This window comes from Balearica regulorum, chromosome 8 (genome assembly GCF_011004875.1).
Source record: "Balearica regulorum gibbericeps isolate bBalReg1 chromosome 8, bBalReg1.pri, whole genome shotgun sequence".
Lineage (NCBI taxonomy): Eukaryota > Metazoa > Chordata > Aves > Gruiformes > Gruidae > Balearica > Balearica regulorum.
Genome location: NC_046191.1, coordinates 12,645,042 through 12,667,919, shown reverse-complemented (window position 1 = coordinate 12,667,919; position 22,878 = coordinate 12,645,042). Strand labels below are relative to the sequence as shown.

Sequence of the window (22,878 nt, the reverse complement as noted above, 5' to 3'; positions counted from 1 at the left end):
GTTTCAGAAACCTTGTGTTTCACAGAAACAGCAGGGTAGGGAAAAAACGTCTTGGCATGGCATATTGCATGCTTGGTTTTCCTCATAGGTGAGCCCAGGGTTGGCAAGATTGTGTTTGGATGCACGTGGGAGTGTGAGCAGAAAGGCTCTGGGCTGCTGTGCCCACTGAAGGGCGGAGTTTGAAGACTGCATCCCCCTCTCCTGCAGGAGAGTGGAGATGAGGGAGTGCTGGGTACTTAGAGGTACAGACAGGTCAGATCCTCTGTTCTCCACCAGCTCCTCCACCCTTTGCAGGTTCACCTGGCCATGGAGTCATCAGCACGAAGCCAGGCTGGCACAGGCAGCAGGGCTGCACGCATCTCAGTGATGGGTTAACTTGATGAGATGCAAACCCAAGACAGTATCTGAAGTACAGGAGAGTCTCTGTCATCTTTAGGACTTTCATTTCTTAATTCATCATTTGCATGTAGTTTTATACTGTGTTGGGAAGCATCTTAGAGCAATCCTAGGTTGGAGACAGCCACCCTCCTGGGAGGATGCTACGTGGTGACAAAACTGAACCAAGAGCAGTGACAACATTACAGGAGCAGCTTGGTCATGCTGCTCCTCAGCAAAACAGTGGCCCTTGAGGGCTTCTCAGTTTTATAGCACTTCTTTTCTGGTATCTGCAGTTAAATATACTTTCTGAGTATATTTAACTGAGAAGCTGACCCTGAGAAGTTCTTCTATCATTCTTAATGTAAACTCAGCTTTTAGGAAATAAAAGATGACAGACTTGGTCCATGCAAAAAGTGGCTGAAAGTATGGTTTCAGTGGCATGCAATAACATCTTTTAAAGTAAATCAGTTTTTTTTGAACATAAATTGGGCACAATCTCCCTGATCTAGGTCATAGTTTATCTGTAGGGTTTTCTTTTAAAATAATTTCGTTGATAAAGTCCATGTGATGGGGGGGGAGGGGCAGGGCAACCTGGGAAAAAAGTGTACTTTTGCTGTTCAGATGAATGGGGGAAGAAAGAAAAGTAAGCCTTTTCAGTCATGTCAGGCTGAATCTAAACCATTAAGGAATAATGTTACAGGAGAACCCCTGAAGATAAACTCTAACCTAGATTAGCAGAATACAGATTAGTTTTCAGGAGTTTAGAGACTGTGGTCCATCCTGAAGCAGTCTTTTGACATTCATTTAAACTAAAATTGTGGTATGGGGTGCTCTTTCAAGGATATATAAAAATATGTAAAGTTTCCATTTGAATGTTACAGTCCTGAAGTTAATCATAGAATCATAGAATGGTTTGGGTTGGAAGGGACCTTAAAGATCATCTAGTTCCACCTCTCCTGCCATAGGCAGGGACACGCTCCACTAGAACAGGTTGCCCAAAGCCCCATCCAACCTGGCCTTGAACACTTCCAGGGATGGGGCATCCACAGCTTCTCTGGGCAACCTGTGCCAGTGCCTCACCACCCTTGCAAGAAATAATTTCTTCCTAGTATCTAACCTAAATCTACCCTCCTTCAGCTTAAAGCCATTACCCCTTGTCCTATCACTCCATGCCCTTGTAGACAGTCCCTCTCCAGCTTTCCTGTAGATCGCTTCAGGTACTGGAAGGCTGCTCTGAGGTCTCTCCGGAGCCTTCTCTTCGCCAGGCTGAACAACCCCAACTCTCTCAGCCTGTCTTCGTTGGAGAGGTGCTCCAGCCCTCTGATCATCTTTGTGGCCTCCTCTGGACTTGCTCCAACAGTTCAATGTCTTTCTTGTACTGAGGACCCCAGAGCAGGATGCAGCACTCCAGGTGGGGTCTCATGAGAGTAGAGCAGAGGGGGAGAATCACCCCCCTCAACCTGCTGGTCATGCCTCTTTAATTAATAATAATTTTATTACAGTGATGACTGCTTATTACAGTGATGACTGCCTGAAAAGATTAAAAAGCCTAAGCTCCGTATTTTTCATTTGAACTGGCTATTGCTGGGGAAATGTTATGTATCTGATTGTCGTTTGGGGGATTTTTGTACGTGCAACATTACCACTGAAACCTAGAGTCTGGAATCACAGTTAAAACTGAGGCTTCTACACGGTTAGTTTTCTTCATTCTGACTTTAAAGTATAAAACAGTTGTCATCAGGTCCCACTGTCCTCTTTTAATTCTTTAAATATTCTTATTTTTTAATTTATTTGCATTTTGGAAAATGTGTTGTGATACCATGTTCTAATTTAAAGGGATGTTTTCTGTAATATAGCTTACGTATTTCTACAACAGGTTGGCACAAAATTGTGTGATTCGAAGTGATTTGATTGTGTGTTAATGCCACACTGGCTGGAACATATTAATACTTAATGCAGAACAGCGAGTTATCTGTTACTTTTCACTCTGATACGGTGAGCAGTATTTTCTGGCTGTGTTTAAATGACAGCCTCGAAAGGGCATCGGCTGAATTCATTGGCATAGCTCAGCATTCTTTATGTATGGCTGTATATGGGGTTTTTTTGGACTTAAGAGTCTTTACAGGTCCTTTTATCTTACAAATGAGTGGAGATCTTTATTATATTGGTGCCCAAAGGGCATGACTGCTGGCCATTTCCCTGGTTTCACGTGGTGGGTGATGGAGAATGCGTGTGGAGAGGGAAGGGTGAAGTTTAAAGCTCCAAATTCGGACTAGTAAAATTCATTTCTGCTTTGAAGGTGTATGCATTAGCTGTCTACAGGGATATATGTTTTCAAAAGTGTATTTATGAAAACCAGTATCAGCAGAAGCTGGAGATGTTACAAGGTTTAACCGTATTTGCAGAATTGAACATGAGCATTAGCCCTCTGGTCTTTTTCATTTCCTTTTCTATTATATAATCAGCATATTGGTAGGTGGCTTTTGTTTTGTCACTTTACCTATTTAATTAATTTAGCTCTCTGAGGGTTGTGCAATAAAGGTAGAATCACCATAACTGGCAACACTTGCTCACACTCTGGCGCAATGGGTTTGAATAGCTGCCACGCCGTGTGTGTGTGTGTTTTAAACCCAAGACAAGTGCTGAACTCATTAAAAATACATGCTACATAAGTTAATGTGCATAAGGAGTTTTGGTATTGAGATCTCCTTTGAGGATTCATTTAACTCTAATTAACTCGGTTTCGTTCTATCTACTATCACCATAGGCTTGGCTGAAACCAGCCAGTATTGGTTAGACTCCTGGTTTGAAGTAGAGCCCAGCGGGATGGTGGATTAAAAACCACACAGTTATGACTGTGCCGGGGTTCCTGGTGCCCGCGCCGGCTATGCCAGCTCCCAGGGTTGCCTTCTGCAGGAGCACCGGGGCTGTGCCGCTCCTGGGGGCAGAGCACCACACCACGTGGATATGCGTCCTGTCGTATTCCCAGGCAAAACTCTGGATTTCTGAGGGGGCTGGAAATAATGTTTGCCGAGCTGTGATTGAACAGTTGCGTGATACTGAACTCCTCTGACTAAAATAGTCTGAATTTTTCCATTAGCAAAATAAGGAACAGCAGCAGAGAAGACTACCAGTATTTCACTGGTCTGGCTTTTCTCTCTATTCATATCTTCTTTCTTTTCATCATTAGCTGAAGGATAATTTCCAAGGATTCTGCTAATTATGATCTGTTTTTCAGGGGAGTCAGGCAGCAAGACAGGGATTACTGATGGTTGCATTTGTAGTAAGAAAAAGTACGAGCATATGTGGTTTGGAAATACCGGGTGGGTTTTTGGCCTGGCAGTGTTGGAAATCAAGCTTTATTAGTATGTCCAGTAAAGCAGGTTTCACTGTAAGCTGATTATAGTATTTTGTGAGAGAAGGTTTTCCCTGTACCACTCTGGAAGAAAATACTCACGGATCCATATTCAAGAGCAGAGTGCTGTATTTTGTGTAACTGGAAGAATGTATGGATTTTTTTTGCATTTTCATCACAGCTAGCAAAAAAAATGATTTCTTTTTTTCCCTTCTTTTGGGCTAGTACTAGGGCTTTAGTCTTGCAAAAGGATTTTCTAGGTAGAAAGATCAGATAAAATGGATTCTGGATTTAAACAATGGCGGGAGGGGGAAAAACCACCACCCAGCAGTTTCTGAGTGTTCATAATTTCCTGAAAATTGGACCTTTTAAAGTATTTCAGGTTGGGTACACTAGAAGTTGAGGCATTCAGATCACTAACTGCTTTTGAGAATGACAGCCAGAATCTCCATTAATGTTGCATCTTCTGCCTAGGGGATCACAGAGCAGAGACTGATGTATCTTTGAGGATGGAAATGGAGCAGTTTAAGAAGTTGCTGTGCTTCAGCTGAGATGTGGTAGCAGCACACAACCGTGTCTGGTTCATTTTGCTGAAAAACAAAATAGAAATCACAGAGGATGATCTAAGGCTGTCTGTTTTGCTTTGCATAGAAGTAAACTAGCTCCGCTCCTGTAATAAGTTGCTGTGTCTCAGCTATGAGGATGGTAATTTCCAGTTGATGAAAGGTAAATTATAGCTAGAACAGGTGGGTGCATTAAAATCGTAATGTGCTTCAAGATACCTGTCTGTGTTCACAGGGAAGTGGGACTTGCTGTGCTGGTTTGGACCAGTGGTCAGTCTAATTTGGTACCTTACCCCTGGCAATGATCAGTGCCAGATAACTGAGGCAATGATACAGGAAATAATGCATTTGATTATCAAATGTTTTATCTGCTGGGGAAGTGTTGGCTTTTTTTAATGTTTCAAACCAAACCAGGCTGGTTTAGTCACTGAAAGTGTCCCTTCTAAAATGTAGTTAGATTTAGCTTTAAATTTTTCTTTGCAGACAAGGAGTTTATTGACATTTCTTAATGTTTTCCCTTCAGACATCTCAGCTGAGGGTTGGTCTAAGCCATATACAGTCTTTAATCTTGCTTGGTTTCTATTTTATGTTTTTGTTCTGCATCTCCAAAAAGCCAGAGTCATGGTAGATGAAGTCTAGGGGTTTTTTGGCTAACGTTATAACTGAAAGATAAAATACTAAATGGGTTTCATGTAGTTATTGTATTGCTTGAGTGTGTCTTCACATTAATTAAAAATAATTTAAACAAGGTGATAGGAGTAAAGTGCAGAGTAGGAAAAGGATAGATCAGAAAAAGCAGATAAGATAGGTGTATTCAAATAGTCAGAGCCTGATGAAATTTGCCCTAGGGTACATCAGCAACTAGCCAAGCAACCTTTGAACCATTTACAATTATCTTTTAGAAATTGTGAAGAGCAGGAGAGGTCCTGGAGGACTGAAAAGGGCAAATGCAGTACCTGCCTTTGAAAAAGGGAGATCCAGGGAATTACAGACTAGTTAGTCTGACTGCAATGCTTAGAGAATTGGAACAAAATTTTTAATCAGTTTCTAGGAATCTGGAGGGGATAAGATGATGATGAGATCTGGGGGAGCAGTACCTGTGATATTACCTTGACTTCAGTAACTTTTGACATAACCTCTTGTGACATTCCTGTGGAATAGGGAAATATATGTATTTAATTACATGGTAAACAAATAACTGTTTAAAGACTGTATGTGAAGAGTAGTTACCTATAACTTGCTGTGAAAATCAGGGGAAGAAGGGGGGTGGCACGAGGAGTTGTGTGAATACACCCCTGTTTGTCTTGGGCTGAGCTTTATTTGCTGTTCTCTTTACTGATGTGAACAAGGGAATACTTACTAAACCTGCAAGTAAGCCCAAACCGAGAGGGGCTCAAGCATTGTGAAGCATCGTTCAGAAATAAATGGCTATAGTAGGTTGAAAAAATGTTTGGAAATCTGCAGCGTGTAACTTAATGAGCTGAAATGAGGAAATACAAAATGTTGAGGATGTGCCTAGGCTGCACAGCTGTGGAAGACTGCTTTGGGACGTGCTCGATCACCACCTATGCACAAGCTAACAGTTGCAGAGAGGACAACCTCCATCTGGAGTGTTTTAAGAGGACTGTAATTAAAGGTAATGGTTCTGCCGTGGTCAGTGCTGCTCAGTGTGGGTTGGCTGAGGGCATCCCTAGATATGGCTGGGGTCTGGAGAACAGATGAGATGTGGAGGTGGTTGGAGCTGGGTCCAGTCAGCCTGTGGATGAGGAGACCGAGTGATTGGTTGTTGTCTCAACCAAGGGATGGACAAGAGGTCCTCCCAGTTTATGGCAGAGCTGTAATTCAAATCCCACTGGTGATCACAAGTATGAGAAAAGCATTGACAAGTCAAGAAAGTTGCTGAAAAAATGGAGTGAATCCGGCAGAGGACTGCATGGCTGGTTGGGGACTGGAGCAGGAGATGTGTGAGCAGGGGCCAAGGGAGCCGTGCTTCCCGAGCCCAGGGGAGGGAGGGTCTGACCCACCCCAAGTGGGTGGCTGGGGTGACAGCAGTGTCCAGCTCTTCCAGGGGGAGCACAGGGAAGGGAAAAGAGGTAAAGTTCACAGGATGCAGCAAGGAGAGTTCTCAAAGTTCAGCTTTAGAGTGGAAGAGCACTGGAACAAGGATCCACAGGGTTTGTGGCACTTCCATCTTTGGAGGTACTTAAAGTCAACTGAGCCAGGCTGTGGACAACATGGTCTGACTTCAAAGTTAGCCCGGCTTTGAGCAAGGTTTGTGCTAGTGACCTGCAGAAGTCCCTTCCTGCCTGCCTTATTCTGAGGTTCAGTAAACCACTTCCATCCTCCTTCTCTGTAGAGGATGAAATTTGTGAATGATAGGTGTCAGGTCAGTGGCTCTGCTCCTCCAGGTAATCTTAATCATTGGTTCAGAAGGGCCAGGTATTACTGAGATTGCTTCCCTTTGAGTAGTGTCTCTTAATAACAAAAAAACGTTTGTTTTCTCAATCAGGATTCAAGAGGAAACATTATAATCAACTGTTTAAATTTCTTCAATGCTTCAGCATTTTCTTTTGTTAGAAGCACGAGTGTGATTTCTAGGATACAGGTGTTTAACTTCATAGCCTTTAAGAAACCTTTACATCAAGCACGTGGATTGGATTGAGTGCTCAAAGGAGATTGCTGCCTTGTACTATAATAAACATGTACCTAATCAGAGAAGCTGATTATTTTCCATCACAATAAATAGAAAACATGTGATCGTTGACTTCAGCATCTATTTCTTCTTTGCAAAAGTAATAGCTATGAGCTTGTAATAGTGATACGCAACCTCTAACACACAGTGGTTAAATATTAATATACATTGGCTGTGTTTAAAGATCGAGAATGGCTCTTAAGTAATGAAATGTTAACTCTCTCTTAAGCTCCATCAAATTTTGTAAGGTAACTTCTAGAAGCAGAATGTGTTGCTGTTCGGAGTGGTGGTCTGGTGCATGAACCTTAGCAACAATTCAATGCAATTGTTTTTCTGGGTTAGAATATTAAGAAATTGACACTAACATTTCTGTTGAGGTCTGATTTAATCACTTAAAAACATAGCCAGGCTGCTTGACAGGTGACCACATAAAGCATTTCCAAAGACTAATGGTCTGTCTTGCTCATGTGTCCCCATTTCCTCAATCATGCTAATGGGTTTTTTTTTCTTTGTTTTGGTTTTGAACTGATGCCATTAAGCTGACAAGGCCACCTTGTTCAGTGGTGCGGTGGTTGAGGGGTTATTTCCCACGATAGCCATGACAGTCTACAGGGACACGTAGTTACGGAGCTGCCCCATCCTGCCTGTTGGGACAGTCTCTCCTGGCACTTGCACAGTGGCACAGAGACTTTAGACCATGCATGTAATCTCAGTTAATTGTGTTAGATATTTGTTCTCCTGGTTTAATGTTTGTTAAAGTCTTGTAAATGAAGTTACTACAGTGTGAAATTTTATGGTGTCCAAGTTTGAAATGATCCTGCTTATCTTGTTGACTTTCTTCCAAGCTGTTTCTAGTGGTGGTTCTGCTTTGCTGGCCAGCAGGCAGGAGTGGTGAGCGGGGCTTTCTCCTGAGTTTTGCTTGATAGTCATTAACTCTAGATAGCAAATACCTTTTACAACATCATAAAATGGTATTTTGTTCAAATGAAGTTCTGTTTCACAATACAAGGGGGTTGAGGTTTTTTGGAAGTTTCAATTTATGTGTTTATTCCTCTAGGTGATCCTGCTTTAGCAGGGAGGTTGGACTAAATGATCTCCAGAGGTCCCTTCCAACCCCTACCATTCTGTGATCTCAGGAACACAAATTGTCAGCATTGCTGGAGTTGGAGACCCTTACTGATGAGGTACACGAAGAAGGGCTGATAAAACGTACACTACAGATGTTATGACAAGAACGTCATATTTTTTGCTGGATATCAGAGTGACTGATTGGCTGTAGACGTTCCTGACACTGCCTGACAGAAAGGGTTATTTTATCTGAAAACAGTGCAGTTACAGATGAGAGCTCCTGAAAAACATCACTCACTTTTACTAGTGATATCCATCACTTCCTAATTATAGGTGCTTTCAGGTGGAGAAGCAAGTTCTTTCTAAGCTTTTTCTTGTCACTGTAGCAGCAGCGTAGGGTTAAAGTTGGCCCTTCATCCAGGGGCACAGGGACCTGTGGATTAATTTAACGTACACAGGTGACTGTATGTGTTAGATGGGTATCACGCTGTTACAGGAATGGCGATGGCCAGCAACTGTGGAGAATGAATAACTCTTTGTAGCTTAACCACCTACTTTGAAGCACAGAAGATCTGTTAAACTTTTTGGTTTGAAGTCGGGAGTTTTCATGGTCCTTTGAAAAGCTGAATCTGATCAGAGCAAGTCATGAAGTAAGCTCAGTGAAGAGAGAAACCCAGGATACCTGTTCAGAAACAGGAGAGAGTCTCTGAATCTCAGTTTTTGAACACATGGGCTTACTTTTGGTGGCAGGAGCGTGGCTCCCCTGGATGGTCCAGGAGCTCTTGCACCTCTCGATGTTCCTGGAGCTGCTGTGGCAGGTGGTACCTTCTTTCCCTGCCTCCTGCTGCCTCCAAGCATGGGAGAGGGCAGGGTCTTACTGTGTCTTCTGGCCCAGCAGAGCAGCTCCTGGCAGAGCTGCCTGCATGCCATAGGGGCTGGGTGAGAACTTCCACCAGGACAAAAACTTAAGTGGGGTTTTTCCAAAATGCTGAATTGGCTTAACTTTTTCCAGCTGAATTCATTGGTCTAGGTGCCATACTATATACTTTTTTGGAAAGCCATATACATTTTTGGAAAGCGATATACGTTTTCAATGCAATCTCTAGCACTGCCTAGAGGTCCAGTACCGATTCCAAACCGTCTGCTGCTTCCTGGCATCAGAGCAGACGTTGGCAGCCACATCCATTACACAGTGGCCTAATTGATCGGAAATCATCGTATCCGCAGGAGCCCTTTGCCCAGCTGGGTGTCTTACGCTCTGATTTGCTTCAGCCCACCTTCTGTGTGGGGCTTGGATTTTCTGAGTTCTTAAGGAATTTATTTTCCTTTGCAATATTAAATAATTCTCTTGTAGTTTTACAGCAAGAGCAGGGCAGGAAATTTACTTTCTCTGTGTGCTACTGTTTACATATGGATAAAAATAACAGTTGGTTGATGTATTGTTTGTTTTTATGTATAGATGTCCCGTGTGCTCCACCCATGAGCGTGTCTCTCTGCTTAGATTTCTTTGTATTGACTTTGTGTGGCCCATCCGTCAGACCACAGGTATGGAGATGCTGAGGATACCATGATGATATGGTCAGCGTAGGTGCCTGGGTGCTTGGTGTGGTGAGGGGGAAATAAATGGGGACTTTCAAAATTGTTGTTTAATTCCAGTGACTCTGCAGATGGCGAAGTATTTACAGTTGCTGAAACGATCTGTGCTGCCCTGTGCTGCCTTTTCTCTTTGAAGAGTAGGTGCCTTGCAGCCTTCCCCGGCTGCTGGTAATGGCAGTAATTAAACATACCTGGTAATGACAACAGACCTGATGCACCTTCTGCTGCTGAGAACACTGAGGACCTGAGGTTGGGAGTGCCCGTTGCTGTTTCATACGAGCCCTCAATTTAAATGCAGGCTCAAGGTTAAAACCACAGCCCATAGATGAGGTGGGAGTGGATTGCTCTGTTCCCTGAGTACATCCCTGGCTTCCTCCTGGGAAGTGGAAGTAGGACAGTCAATGTCCTGTTGAACCGAGTTGGTATTTTATTGTTTCACTTTTGTCCTTGATTTTGTACCACTAAAGCAGGGCCTCTTCTTTGCAAGAAGACCCAAAGGTATTGTCCATTACTTCTGATAGAAAGAGGGAGTGCAAATGAGATTTAAGCTAATTTAAAACAAAAAGTGTGGGCTTGGTGATGCTGCTGTCCGCAGACTTGCCAACACTTCAGCGGTCAACACCCCAGGCACTGGTTGTGGATGAGCATTGCACATGGGTTGGAGCTTCAGAGTTCTGGAAACGGCTCTGGCCATCAGAGACCTTGAGTAAAAACCCCAAATGTTACTGAAGTTCTAGAGAAAGAAGTGAGTTGCACTGGTGGCTAAGTTTATCCTTTCCTGAAAGTGTGAGTCAAATTTAATTTGCTAAAGAACAAAAAAATTCCCCTAAAACCTGAAGTACCCTGTGCCCACTTTTTTGAGATCTGGAAGACTGAAATGGATCATTATCCATCAACTCCCCAAAGACTAATTTGTGGGGAAGGTGGTGCCAGAGCAGCGGCTTTTGCAGAGGAAGTGTGGGAGAGCCTATCTGTCAATATTGTTCTTGCTGCTTTTTCGATGCTTTTACGAATTGATAGTCTGGGAGTTGTCTCTGCTGCAGGTAAAGCCGCGTTCAGGCCCTTGTGTGCTGGTATTTTATTGAAGTGAGACATGAACGCTCCAGGGGAAAGTGGCATTGTGAGATAAAGGGCTCTGATACATTCGTATGGCTTAAATGTTATCTTACAGAAAGAGAGATAAAGCAGATGTTAATTGTAAAACTGTACTTCGTGTACATTTTTTCTTATTAAAGTTATTTCATCTAATTCAGCGTATCTGAACGCATACGACTGCTGTGTTTATCCGTCCTAAAAATGTTTCTTTCAAACAGTTTTGTGATTATGCAAATAAATAGTTTTAACAGAAGAGAGAGTAGATTTAGTAGTCTCTGATTAGAGAGAATATTTTCTTCCAACATTGAGTCTGAAGTAACAGTTGATTTTATCATTTGTTTTGAAGGAGAGAGTTGCAGGTACACATTTTCTTCAAGCATTAGATAAGCAGTCTGACTGGAATAGCAGTTTTAGTCTGCTTTAATGATGTTTTTCCAATATGAAGGGGGCCAAGAGATGCATAAGTCTAAAGGTCTACTGGTAATTGTCGAAGTGATGGGAGTTGTTTACAGAACATACAATGACTGGATGGTTGCCTCTCGCTAAGAGCATATACGCAACCTTTGTTCTTGGTTTAAAGTATAATTAAGGAATACGTGCCTCTGTGTATTTAAAAACAATAAAACCATCCCATTTGCAGACTGAGAGGTATTTAGGGATTAATACGGATGAAGCATTTTGGGGAGTGCTGGTGTTAACTGTTTTGTTATTTACAGATGTTGTGACGCTTTTCTCTGGTGCAGCTATAATGAGGTCAAATCAAATCATTTATTAAGTATTACTCATACAAGTGAGGTAATGGCTTGTTATCTATGTAGGTAAAACTCTCATCTTTTTCAGGTGATCCCAAAGAAAAAACTAAGAAATCCTGGCCTGCCTCTTGCCTACAATGCATGCCAAGACATTTGCAGACTTGTTACGGAGTTATTAAATAGGCTTTGCTTTTTGTCTTGCTCTGCTGGTGAGGCCATGTGCTTTCAACACGTATCCAGCTGTAGAAATCTCAGAGAGGAAAAACTGTAGGCAATTCACTTCTGAAATCCTTCAAGAGCAGTGCTGTGCTGGCTCTGCAACAGCTGAACCCTGGCGACCTGTGGTCTAGTTGGGACAGGATTTCTTTGTCACAGTTGAATTAACCTAAATATTTCTAATAATGTGTGTATGTGTATAAATATGTATTTATTTAGCAGCTGCAGTGTTTGAACCACAAACTGTGAAGGGAGTAATGTAGCACCTTTTAAACAGAGGAGGCAAGCAAGGGGAATTTCTTAATTTAACCTCTTTTAGCTGGATTGTGAAACCTGATAAACAGCTGCTTTGGAGTATGGGAGGAAAAAGGCATCAGTAAATAGGGGGAAAAGACTGGAAAAGAAATACCCTCTCTCTGTTGTCTTATAGCAGACTATCAGCTGGAAAGACACCTAAGCTCTTTGTAAGAGGTTAAGGAATAAAATTCTAAGGAGTGGGTATTTTTCCACCATCCGTACAGCCATGGTTAGCTGACAACATGAGGAAAGGCCTCTGGTGTGTAAATATCTAGTTTTTCCTTGTGAGGAAGGAACTTGAGATCTGCTGTCAGTGCTGTGCACTAACTGTGGTGCAATCTCCCTTTCTAAGGGTTGGTAATAAATAGAAAAGTGACAACTTAGAGAATTGATTAGAGAGGAAATTATTATTATTTTCTAATTATATTTTTTCAACCCACATGGAGACATGAAAATCTAGTCAGGGATCTTTCTCATCTGTCTTGTTACCGTCTAAGATTAATGCCCAGAGCCTTTTAAAGGCCATTAGTACGAGGAACAGAAGTTAAAAGAAAACAAGTCTCACTTTCAGTCGCTTTCCCAGTTACTCATTTTGGATTCAGCGCATGAACGACTTGTAGTTCGCCGTGGGGCTGAGTCGCAGGATCAAGGCTACAATGGAGGCATTGTGGTCACCTTTCTCTCCCCGCCGCCCTGCGTGGTCGAGTTGAAATCCTGCTTTTTGGCATCCAAGCTGTTGCTTTGGTGACCAATTATGACTCCAGAAGTATACATTGTGGTCTTGCTGAATAGCTGAAAGAGTGTAAGGAAAAAGATAAATGTGTTCAAACACAGCTCTGTTTTGCAAGCCTTCAAGGTGATTCAGAATAGAGTTGTTGGTATATTGGATTTAGCGTGGTATATCAGTGTAATGTTAGGAATTCAAATGTCAGTGTTACAAATCCAGAAAACATAATTAAAGGTGATTTAACACTCAGAATGCTGTGCCCTTTACATATACGTTATAATTACCTCTAATTTTTGGTAGTGTGGAGTTCAGTTTCACTAAGCAGCACTGTTTCTCTGCAATTATTTAATTTTAGAAATAGTTATGTGTTAATCACGCAAACCTTTGTTTTCTAGAAACCTAAGATGCAATCTGTAATTCTGGGTTTAGTGGATGCATCTTGTGCTTCTTGGCCTTATTGATGGTCCTGAAAGTCTTCGTGTGAACCCAACAAGGTTATATAGAGTATTTTTAGAATGATGGAGCTTTATGCCAGTTACATGGCAGGGGTGAAAGAATGAGAAAAATGGTAAATTCTGTAAACACTTGGATATAGCAGCTCCTTCACAGGTAAAGGAAGAAAATTTGCCAAATTTGAGCGTGCAAACAGAAGAAAAATGTGTAGTTTCAAGGAAAAGAATCACATGTGATGGTTGGGCAGAATTTTCTCTTCTTTGAACACTTTCAGCAGGATACTTCCTTAGCTTCCCATGGTGCTTAATCTCCTCCGCTCCACTTTGCGTGGTTGGTGAGGTCCTTGGGTCGGTGATATCTCTGTGGTCAGACACGCCTGTCCACGCCACTCGCACTCACAAGTGACAACTGTAATGATGTCATGACTGTCTCTCCCGTAACGTGCCGATACCACAAGTTACTAACGCTCCTTGTGGGCTAATGAGTGTCTGTTCTCCACGCTGGATACATTGCTTTGTTTGTCCTCCCCAAAGATTAGTGTTTATACTCCCTTGATAACAGAAAAAGCACTCCAAGCATGCGTTCAAAGAGAAAACTCTCATAGATCTGGCAGGCAGTACAGTATCACTAATAGCAGCAAATACTTAAGTATTCTATTTTCATAATCCCACAGGTAGTTGGTAAGAGCATTTTCTCCTGCTGGGAGAATATCTAACCCTTTGTTGAACTTCTTAGCAATCACTATATTTATGACCTCAATGGAGTTTCCAGCAATCATACTATGATATAGTAGGTCCTGTGTATATTCATATTTCAATATTTTGTTACGCCTAGTAGCACCTCATGTTGTAGATGAGATGTTTGGGTCACGTCTGTACTGGTGACACAGACCTTTCCCATACCCTTATTAGTGTTCCTTCCTTGGTGGTTGATCTGTACTAAATTTAGATGAGCTTTGTAGTTGCATTTTGCTCCTTTAAATGAGGCTATTCTCTTGGGCTAGATGGCATCTGCTACTGAAGTAGTACCTAGGGCAGAATTAGTAAATCAGCCATTTCAATTCATTTTCCCAAAATCTGGTGCGTGCGAGAGAATAGATTGACAAACTGGTAACTTCTCACTAGGGTTTATGGAAATTGCTAAGTCAATTATATACTGCAGGAAAGCTGTACAGTGCAGCTTGTTTTCTTTTCCTTGTATAGTTTTTAAATACATTGCGACAGTTTTGAACTGGGAATAGCATTTTAAGAGGTGCCACTGTGAGCACAAATCACACGGTGCTGAAGAACCAGATTGTATAAAGAGGATTTCAGAAGTTAATAATAAAGACCGTACTCGTTGGTGATATAGGAATAACAAGTATGTTGCAAGTCAGATTACAATCTCATTATTTCGAAACAAAAGTTACCTGGGACACATATTCTTATTTTGATCAATAGGACAATCTAGCAAAATGTCGAAGTTTTTGGCCAGGAAGGACTAAGCCTTCAGAATGAAACATCTGTTGCTGAAATCTGAGCCTCTGATCCTTCTATTTAATCACTTGGTAAAGGAAGAGAGAAAGTAAATATTCTCCATGTTACTTATTTTACCAAATATCCTTTTTCTGCAGTTGCATCATTTTTTTTGGCATGATGCAGTAATTTGTGCCTACAGCCAGTAATTTGTAGGCACTAAGAGATGGGGGCCCTAATTATGGTGACTTTGCAACATTCAGTTAAAGCTTTATAAAACTAAGTATTTTGGTAGAGTACAGCCTTATTGCCTTGATGTTTCCTGGACAGCAGGTATTCATCTAAGGGTTGGATGCAAAGCACATGCCACCTCATATTGTTCTCATCAGAGTTTGCTGATGAATACTTTGCTCTGAACCTTTTCCCAGAATAAATGGGAAAATGTTTGAAGAAGTTTCATGAATATAATCCACTCTCCATGGGCTGTTCTCCATTGTTTTCCCCAATTGTTAGGGAATTACAGGTCCTATCTTGCCTCTGCATTGACATCAGCTGTGATTCCCAGGTCAAACGATGGGGCAGAGACACAGTCTTTGATCTGGCTGAGAAAGAAGACAAATCCTCAAAGGCATCTTTTCAAAGAGGGGCTATCCTCATTAATAGATCTTTATCAAATGTAGCTGTGCTGCTTGAAGGAACTTACTTGGTCCAGGTGAGTTGTAAATCCTGAAATCTTCAGTCCCCTTATTCAGTAAATCTCTCATAAAAGATGAGGTGGCAGTGACTCTGATCTGAAAGAGGAGTAGAAAGTCCTGAGTGCTGTGCTGAAACACAACGCTTACCCAAAGATTCTCCTTCTGAAGAGCTGGCAAAGGCTTTAACCTCCTGGAAATTTTGATGCTGAAGGAGGAGCACTGTTCTGGCTGTGGAAGAGTGCTGGTGCTTTCCTTAGAGGTTGTTTTCTGCAGAGGACCTAAGTTTTAAGAATTTTTTTCTGACATTATTGAAATATAACCAGAGACCCTGTATGAGAGATTAGTTTGCAAAGAAAATCAAAATACTGCTTTGAAATATTTTTTTTGAGAGGTTAGTAAGTACTTTACAGTATGCAGTAATTGGACTGCCATGTGTAGTTAGAACGTTTCCTCCAGAGATGGTCTGGGCTTCACCAGTCTCTGCCCATCTCCTCCTCCTCGCTCCAAACCTGCTTTGTCACTAGCAGGAGGGCAATAAATCAGGAGTCTGCTTCAGGTTGAAGAGAATTGTGGTCTTTTCCCCCTTTCTTGTTCACTTTTAACTCAGATTGGTTCCCTGATCCAATCCACTGCACAAAACTGTATTGACGCAGCCGGGGAGGTGACTGGACTTGAGCACCGTGACTGGTTAAGCCATCACTGTTGCTGAAAGGTGTGCTTAGCAAATTACAGCCTCGGTTACAAGAGACAAATGTATTACGTTACGCTGGAGACTACTGCGAAAACTTGGACTATGTACCCTGGGGAGCAGTGATCCCTGTTGATGTGCAAGAGTCCTCTACATCTTTTCAAAGAACCTGCTACAGTTTTGAAAGGATTGAAGTAAAAATTTAAAGTTTTCTACTATCTTAAAGCACATGACGATACTCTCAAAGGTGTGAACACTAGTACTGACATATTTTACTTAAAAGTTTTGGGACTATGAAGTCAGGTCTTAAAAAAAAATCCTTGATTTTTTTTTTTTCCTGCTTTGTAGGTATCAGGCAGTTGGCTCTCAGTTGTGTTCTCAGTGACGTGCCAGTGATGTTATCTCTTTAAGCTTTGTGGATGAGCTCTAGATTTTTCTTCAAAATATTTGAAGTTTAAATGGGGATAACCTCAAAACAGCTGGATATACTGGCTCTGCAGTGAAGAGTTGTGATTGACAAAAATTTTCAACTTGAAGAAGTCTTACAGTTACTTTTTCCAGAAAATGCATTCACTGGTGGCTGGGTCTGGATCTTATTGTCAGTGTTATCCGAGGAGACAACTGGTTGTTTCAGGAACAGTGCTTTAGTGTTTTGAGATGGACTGTGAAGAGGTCTGTTGTTGTCCATTAAATCTCTTGGAGGACATCAACTTTAATTTCTTTTAGAGGAGTGGAAGATAATGGGAGGTAGTTAGATTTTTAAACCTTTTAGTTTGAGGAGTAGTTTTCATTTCATTATCAAAATTGGAGTGATAAATAATACTGAAATCGTGCCTGTTTATATTAAATGGAAGCTGGTTGATTGTACCCTACTGCTCTTGAAGAGGAGGGGAAGTAGGGGGCATGCTTTTTTAACTTTTAGAGCAGATCTATGCTGAACCTCAAATGACTAGACTCATACACGTGAAAAGCACCTGCATACAGAAATAGCGATCATTTTATTCTGAAAATTTCCTAGGAAAAGTAAACTCAGTCTTGTAGCTACATTTTTATTAAAAATTTCCACAAAGAAAAAACACCTTATCTTTACCAACTCCCCGCTCCCTCAGCAGTCGTGCTGTGCTTGATGCTTCTGATGGTGAGATTTATCATTAAAAGGTGATTTTTTTAAGTTGTTTATATGAGAGAGATTGTCCTATACTCTGTAATATTACTTTGCTTTTTACTTACCATCTCCCATCCAAAGATCTGAACTTGCATTGCGAAGTACTAGTCCTGACTCTTGCTTACAGACAGTGGAGCTCAGGAATGCAGAAGTGGAGCAGTATGTTCATTATTAAGGCATGTCTTAAAAGAACAACAACAAAAATTTAAAAAAATCCTGTCTTGTTTAGGTTGGAGGGTTGAGACGGTGCCTGGTACAAAGGCATGAAGTCTCACTTCGGAGGAGGCTGTGGAGCAAGGGTATCACCACCATTGCCCATCATCTTCACAGTATCGCTCCATCCCCCTGAAAATGGAGGTCATGCAATAGTGTTTGCGAGTCATTAGTAAAGTTGTCATTGGTTTTCCTATTCATTAAATGCAAGGGAAGACTGTTAGATATTTTAGGCCTACATTATAACCCAATGTAAGATCAACACAATCACATCAGCTGCAAATTCTGCATGCAGTGCAGGAACACCGGCACGCTTTGCAGGAGAGCGTGGGGGGCTGTGGCCATCGCTCCCTGCCCTCAGACCCGGGGCTCCGCCGCGCTCTTGGCACTAGCACAGCATGTGGAGGTGGGCTCCGCGGCCCCTTGCGCTCGAGGGGGACAGTGGGATGCAGTTTCTTCGGTTCAGTTAAACACTGAACTCTAACGTCCAGGCAGTGCTGATGCTGTTGAAATGGCAGATTTTGTAGTGAGATAAAGGTACACAATTTTTCTGTTACACGGAAGAGGCTGTAGCAATTCCATGTGAGACGTGTGGGAGGATGGGGGAGAATCAACATTTGCCAAACAGAAAGGGATAAAATCTGGTGGAGTAACAGAGACTTTCTGTCAAGCTTCGAGAAAGGCAATAAATAAAAAATGAAAACCCCCAAACCTGAAGAAATTGGCAGGGGAAGAGGGGGAGGCGAGGAGAAAGGATGCTACAGCATCCTTTTACATCTAAAATCATTTCACCTAGATCAAGAAGTGTGCTCCTAGAGGCCACAGGAGTGTCGCTGAATAATGTGTCTCTAAATATTCTGATTATTAGATTGCTCTTTTGTGTGTGCGTGCATGTAACAGGAATTTTCCAAAAGCACTCGGTCACTGAGGCATGCAGACTGTGCAGCGGCTTGGCAGTAAGTGCTTTGGTAAGTCAGTGGGCGAGCACTGTACTGGCATTCCAAAGTTTTTCTTTTCTCTAAGCCCTGGATAAAAAAATTGGCTGTGGGGCCCAGGCAGTGTAAAGATGTCTACAAAGCGTTATGTAAACTGTCTTTGCTTATAGCTTAGTTTGTTCATTTTTCAGTACGTGTCAGAATATGTTTATTCTTGTAAGGCTACGTGACATCATCCACTTAGCAGGGAGGTGTAAGACAGTAAAATAATGTACGAGGCCGGTTCCAGCGGTCTGAGGGGTAAGCGTTTTGCTGAGGGAAAGTGGAACAAAACCAGCTTTAAGGGTGGTTGGTTTTTTTGTTTCACTGGAGGAGCTGTTAAAAGTCTAAATTACAGTTTTCCTGATGGCTATTTGAGCAAGGGTGTAGCTGAGAAGTGTGTGTGTGTCAGTGGAGGATTCATAAGAGGTCGGCTGCAGGAGCTCAGAGAGCGATTTAATTCTTCTCCTCTTCCATTAGCCGATGAAGCAAAATGAGTGGGAGGTCTGTGAAGCCAGATCAGTGTTGATAAGGGAAAACATGGTTCCCAAAACAAGGATTTAAAAATGCTCTTTAATATAGCAGCGAGAAGCAGAGCAAGAAGGTGCGAGACTGGGTGCTGGAGCCAGCAGGACTCGAGCTGGAAGCAAGGCACACGTCTCTCGGGGTCATGTGGGAGGGAGGACAAGTAGTGTGTCCTGCCGTCTGTCCCGGGCATCAGTCCAGATTCCTCCCGTAGTGAATCCAGGTGTGCTTTAGTTAAACAGGCGTTGGGCTGAGGATCATGGTAACTGGATGAAACGCAGCAAAGCTGGGGTTGTGAGAGAGGCTGGGCTAATAATCCAGCTTGTCTTCTGACCTGGGATACTGTAAATCTGAACTGGAGGGCTTGGCAGCAAGCAGAGTTGCATTTGGCTGTGTGGATCATGGCATCACTGCCCCGGGCATCCCCGTTATAAAACAGGCAACTCCGCAACCCGAGGTTTTCATCTCTATCTGAGATAGACAGAGTGATTGGGATGCGGATGTCTCTGGTGTTGGTGAGTTGTTAGAAGAATTTTCTGAAGAGGGAATCACACAATGCAGTGAAGATCTGGCTGGCGCCTGGCTCGGCGTGCAGTTTGTTTCCTTCTCCGAGGTATCTTTGTTTCTGCTTAGTATTCTGCGCACCGTGCTGAGACCTGGGTCTTGTTTAATCAGTTTGGTTCTGATTGCTTCCTTGTATCCATGGGTCGCATCTTGAATTCAGTGTTTTGCATTACAAATCTGCTCTCTAGAGATGGGCAGGATATATAGCTCCATCTGCCACGTCTAGTTTTAGCCCTTTTTCATGGAGCCCTGTTAACAGGTGACATGCACAGCCCACCGAGATTCTAGCTAATTGTTGGTGTGTAATTAGGAAGATGAGTGCTGACCGGATCCTCTTCTGCAAAATGGAGGAACCGCTGCAGGGAGATGGAGAGTCTTGGCTGGACCTCCCGATGCAGCTCCCGTCCTCGCTCCGTCCCGGAGCCTGCCTTGGCTTTGAAGGGTGAGATGAATCACGAGAGCTGGATTATTCTCCTCATGTGCCAGAGGAGATGTGGGGAAGTAAATCTCTCACAGGAGTATCATTTGTTCTCTTTTGTTTTGTGACACTTGGATGACAGCATTTTTGAAATGGGCATTTCCAATATTACTGCTGTGTGAAAGAGGTTAGTCCAAAATCAGTATGTGAAAGTGCTAATAAATACAGTGTTTATGCACCATCAGCGGATAGGTGACCGTTTTGATTTCTTATCTCATTGTTCTTCTGCTAGAGCCGAACCTCTGTTGTTACAGGGTTATAAGAGATAATCTGTATATTTTTAGGCTTTTCTTAAGGTGGACAAACTAGAATTCAAATGGTTTGCAGCTTCTCTCCAAAGTGGTGATATAAATTGTTGGGCTGAGACTAAAAGTTTAGTGGAATTTGAAGAAACTGAAGAATAAAATTAATCCAGAAAATGCTTTCAGGGTAGACTTTTTTGGTTTTTTTATAGAAGCCTGGTAACTGATGTAAGCTTCTGATGTTTTCAAGATAGCTGTATTTACTCTTTACAGTTTCATAGTGGTGCTGTTTTGGTTTTGTGGGGGTTTTTTCTTTAAAAAAAAAAAAAATTATTCTCACAAAATAGTGTCAGGGAGGCAGATGACTGCTATCACTGCTTTTATAGTTGGGGGGTGTAAGGTGCAGGAGTGAAGGCACTTGGCAATGACACAGGAGTCCCTGTGCTCGGAGACAGGGTTGGAGCTCCGGACCTGCCTGGCTGAGAACACAGCCCCTTTGCTCTGCTGCCTCTGACGTAAAAACAAAGCACGATGGTGGTGGTGGTGGAGCTGTTTGAATGAAAATTACAATCCGTCAACTATAAAATACGTGCATGGTATCATTTATATAGAAATGTATGAATGCAAATGTAAAATATGCAGAAGTAACGTGTGAATATGATGTGTGTGCATCATGTATAAACGTCCTTTGGAAAGAAACTCATAGCAGGTCTGTATCAGAGTCAAATAAAAGGCGGCAGATGTGCTTGCTCAGTAAAATCTGGAGAGGCACAGCAGCTGAGACTGGTGGCTGCAAATCACAGTGAGGAGGGTGTCTAGCAAGACCTCTTGCACTGGCCAGCCCCTGCCTTTAGTGAACCTTTTCTGGGGTTTTTCAACCCTGTGGAGCTGTCTCGTAGCACGCACAAAATCTGGTCGTCTGGGAAAGCCCCAATGAAGGAGATTGTGAATTGTATTTTGAACGGAGGGAGTAGGATTGTATCATCCACCTTTAAGTAAGCATTTTCTTTTGTGTACTTGATGACTTGGACAGTTGAAACTAAAAGCTTCCCCTGAAACAATATATCGAGAGATTAAAGTTTTGAACAAGGGCTCTGACAGGTAGTTCTGAAACATGAGTGTAGTTTAAAGCTGTTCTGAAACAGCTGTAATGACAGTAACATCATATATTGCTGTCAGAAAACCACAATTTCTTCCTCTGTGGGGAGAGGGAAATAGCTGTTTAACAGCTAGAGACCTACCTCTCAAGATGTGCCTTATAGATGATGTGCTGAGGAAAAATGTACGGCTTACTTATCAAATGAGTGTTGTGAATTGTATTTACATTAGGCGCTTTGCTGCCAGGGTTAATGAGGTGACTGGAGGGCAAGTATATTTAACGTATTCATAGGTAATGGTATTAAAAAAGAAGCCTGAAAAGGCAGGCTGGCTGGCAGCCAGCCTGGGGTCCCCATTTCTCACTGTTCAGCTGGGAGATAAGCTGTGAAGATGAGCGTCTGTGAAAGATGGGACGCGAGGCAAAAATGTTTAAAGTTGTAGCTTAGTATTTACTTTGCAAACACCACCAGGAGCGCTGGTGCCTATTTGGGAGTTTATGAAGCAGCGTACTGCCTGTAAAGTTGTTGCAGCACAGGTAGCTGTGGTCTGTCAGGGTTGCACTTGCCTCCCCTGGCTCATGGAAACTGGTCTCTGACTTGACCCTGTATTTCTGCTGAACTTGAGTTGTGCATAACACTTTTCAGCAAAAATAGAAATTTATTGTAAAATTGGATATGGATTCTTACATAGAAACCTGATGTAAAACATAGGTGGGGTTAATTTTTTTAGTATTCATGTTTATAAAAATTCCTTTTAGAGACTGTAAAGGATGAGAAGCACACTGTAGTGGTTTATGGTGTTTCATGAAAAAGGCGCCTGCCTCTCCTTTTCTAGAAAGCCTGATGTTAAAATGTGTGGCTTTTAAATTATTACTAAGGCTATATTGCCACCCCCCTTGTTTCTGAGGTGGTGTTTTGTGTTTTTAATGTATGTTTTTGTTTTGATTCATTCTAGTTTCACAGCTATGGCCTTAAGTAATCATTCTGAATAAAGCAAATCTGTTTTGGTTACATCAACAGGGCATTTAATGTCCACACAACTGCTAATCATTCTTCAATTTGTGCAATTAGAATAAAGCTGGGGTCATAAGTTGTAGAAATATGAGAGAGTCTGAAGCTGCTGTGCTGTTGTCTGTTCTTGGCTTATGTGCTACAGAGGTGATTTTAGTCTGCTCCTGAGCCCGGGGTGTATTTACTTCAGCTTAATTAAGCACTAGCCCTCTCAGTGCATCACCTCCTAGTGCAGTCAGTGATCTTGATTCATGGGTTGGTCTGGAAGAAGATACAGCCATGACATAAAGGATGGCGTGTTTTTTCTTGCCGGTATGTACTCATCACTGCTAAGTGCTTCCATTGATTACAGCAGTGCGAACACAGCTGAAAACAACACGGTTGGTGGTTTCTAGGAACGCTTGCACTACTGTTTACTGAGCCCTTGCCTTGTTGCTTGAGGACTTTATTTTGAAACAAAAGTGGAAATGTCAGGCAAACATGTGCAAATGCTTGTTGCGATTGCTGTTTGGAGGGGCTACCCGCTGCCTCCCCACACTGATTTTGCAGCTGTACGTACCGAGCATCCCTAGCAGGCAGG

The 22,878-nt window shown here is 42.3% G+C and overlaps 1 protein-coding gene across 22 annotated transcripts in view; it reads left to right on the top strand.

Annotated features, from left to right (window-relative positions):
• PTPRF (protein tyrosine phosphatase receptor type F) overlaps positions 1-22,878 on the top strand; it is a 389,399-nt gene that overhangs the window by 96,533 nt on the left and 269,988 nt on the right. The window contains exons 3-4 of one of the 22 annotated variants that reach the window (XM_075759635.1): positions 8,046-8,172; positions 9,516-9,601. The exons of the other annotated variants lie outside the window; for them this stretch is intronic. The gene's annotated coding sequence lies outside the window, so the exon portion shown is untranslated. The remainder of the gene's footprint in view (positions 1-8,045; positions 8,173-9,515; positions 9,602-22,878) is intronic. 22 annotated transcript variants of the gene reach the window in all.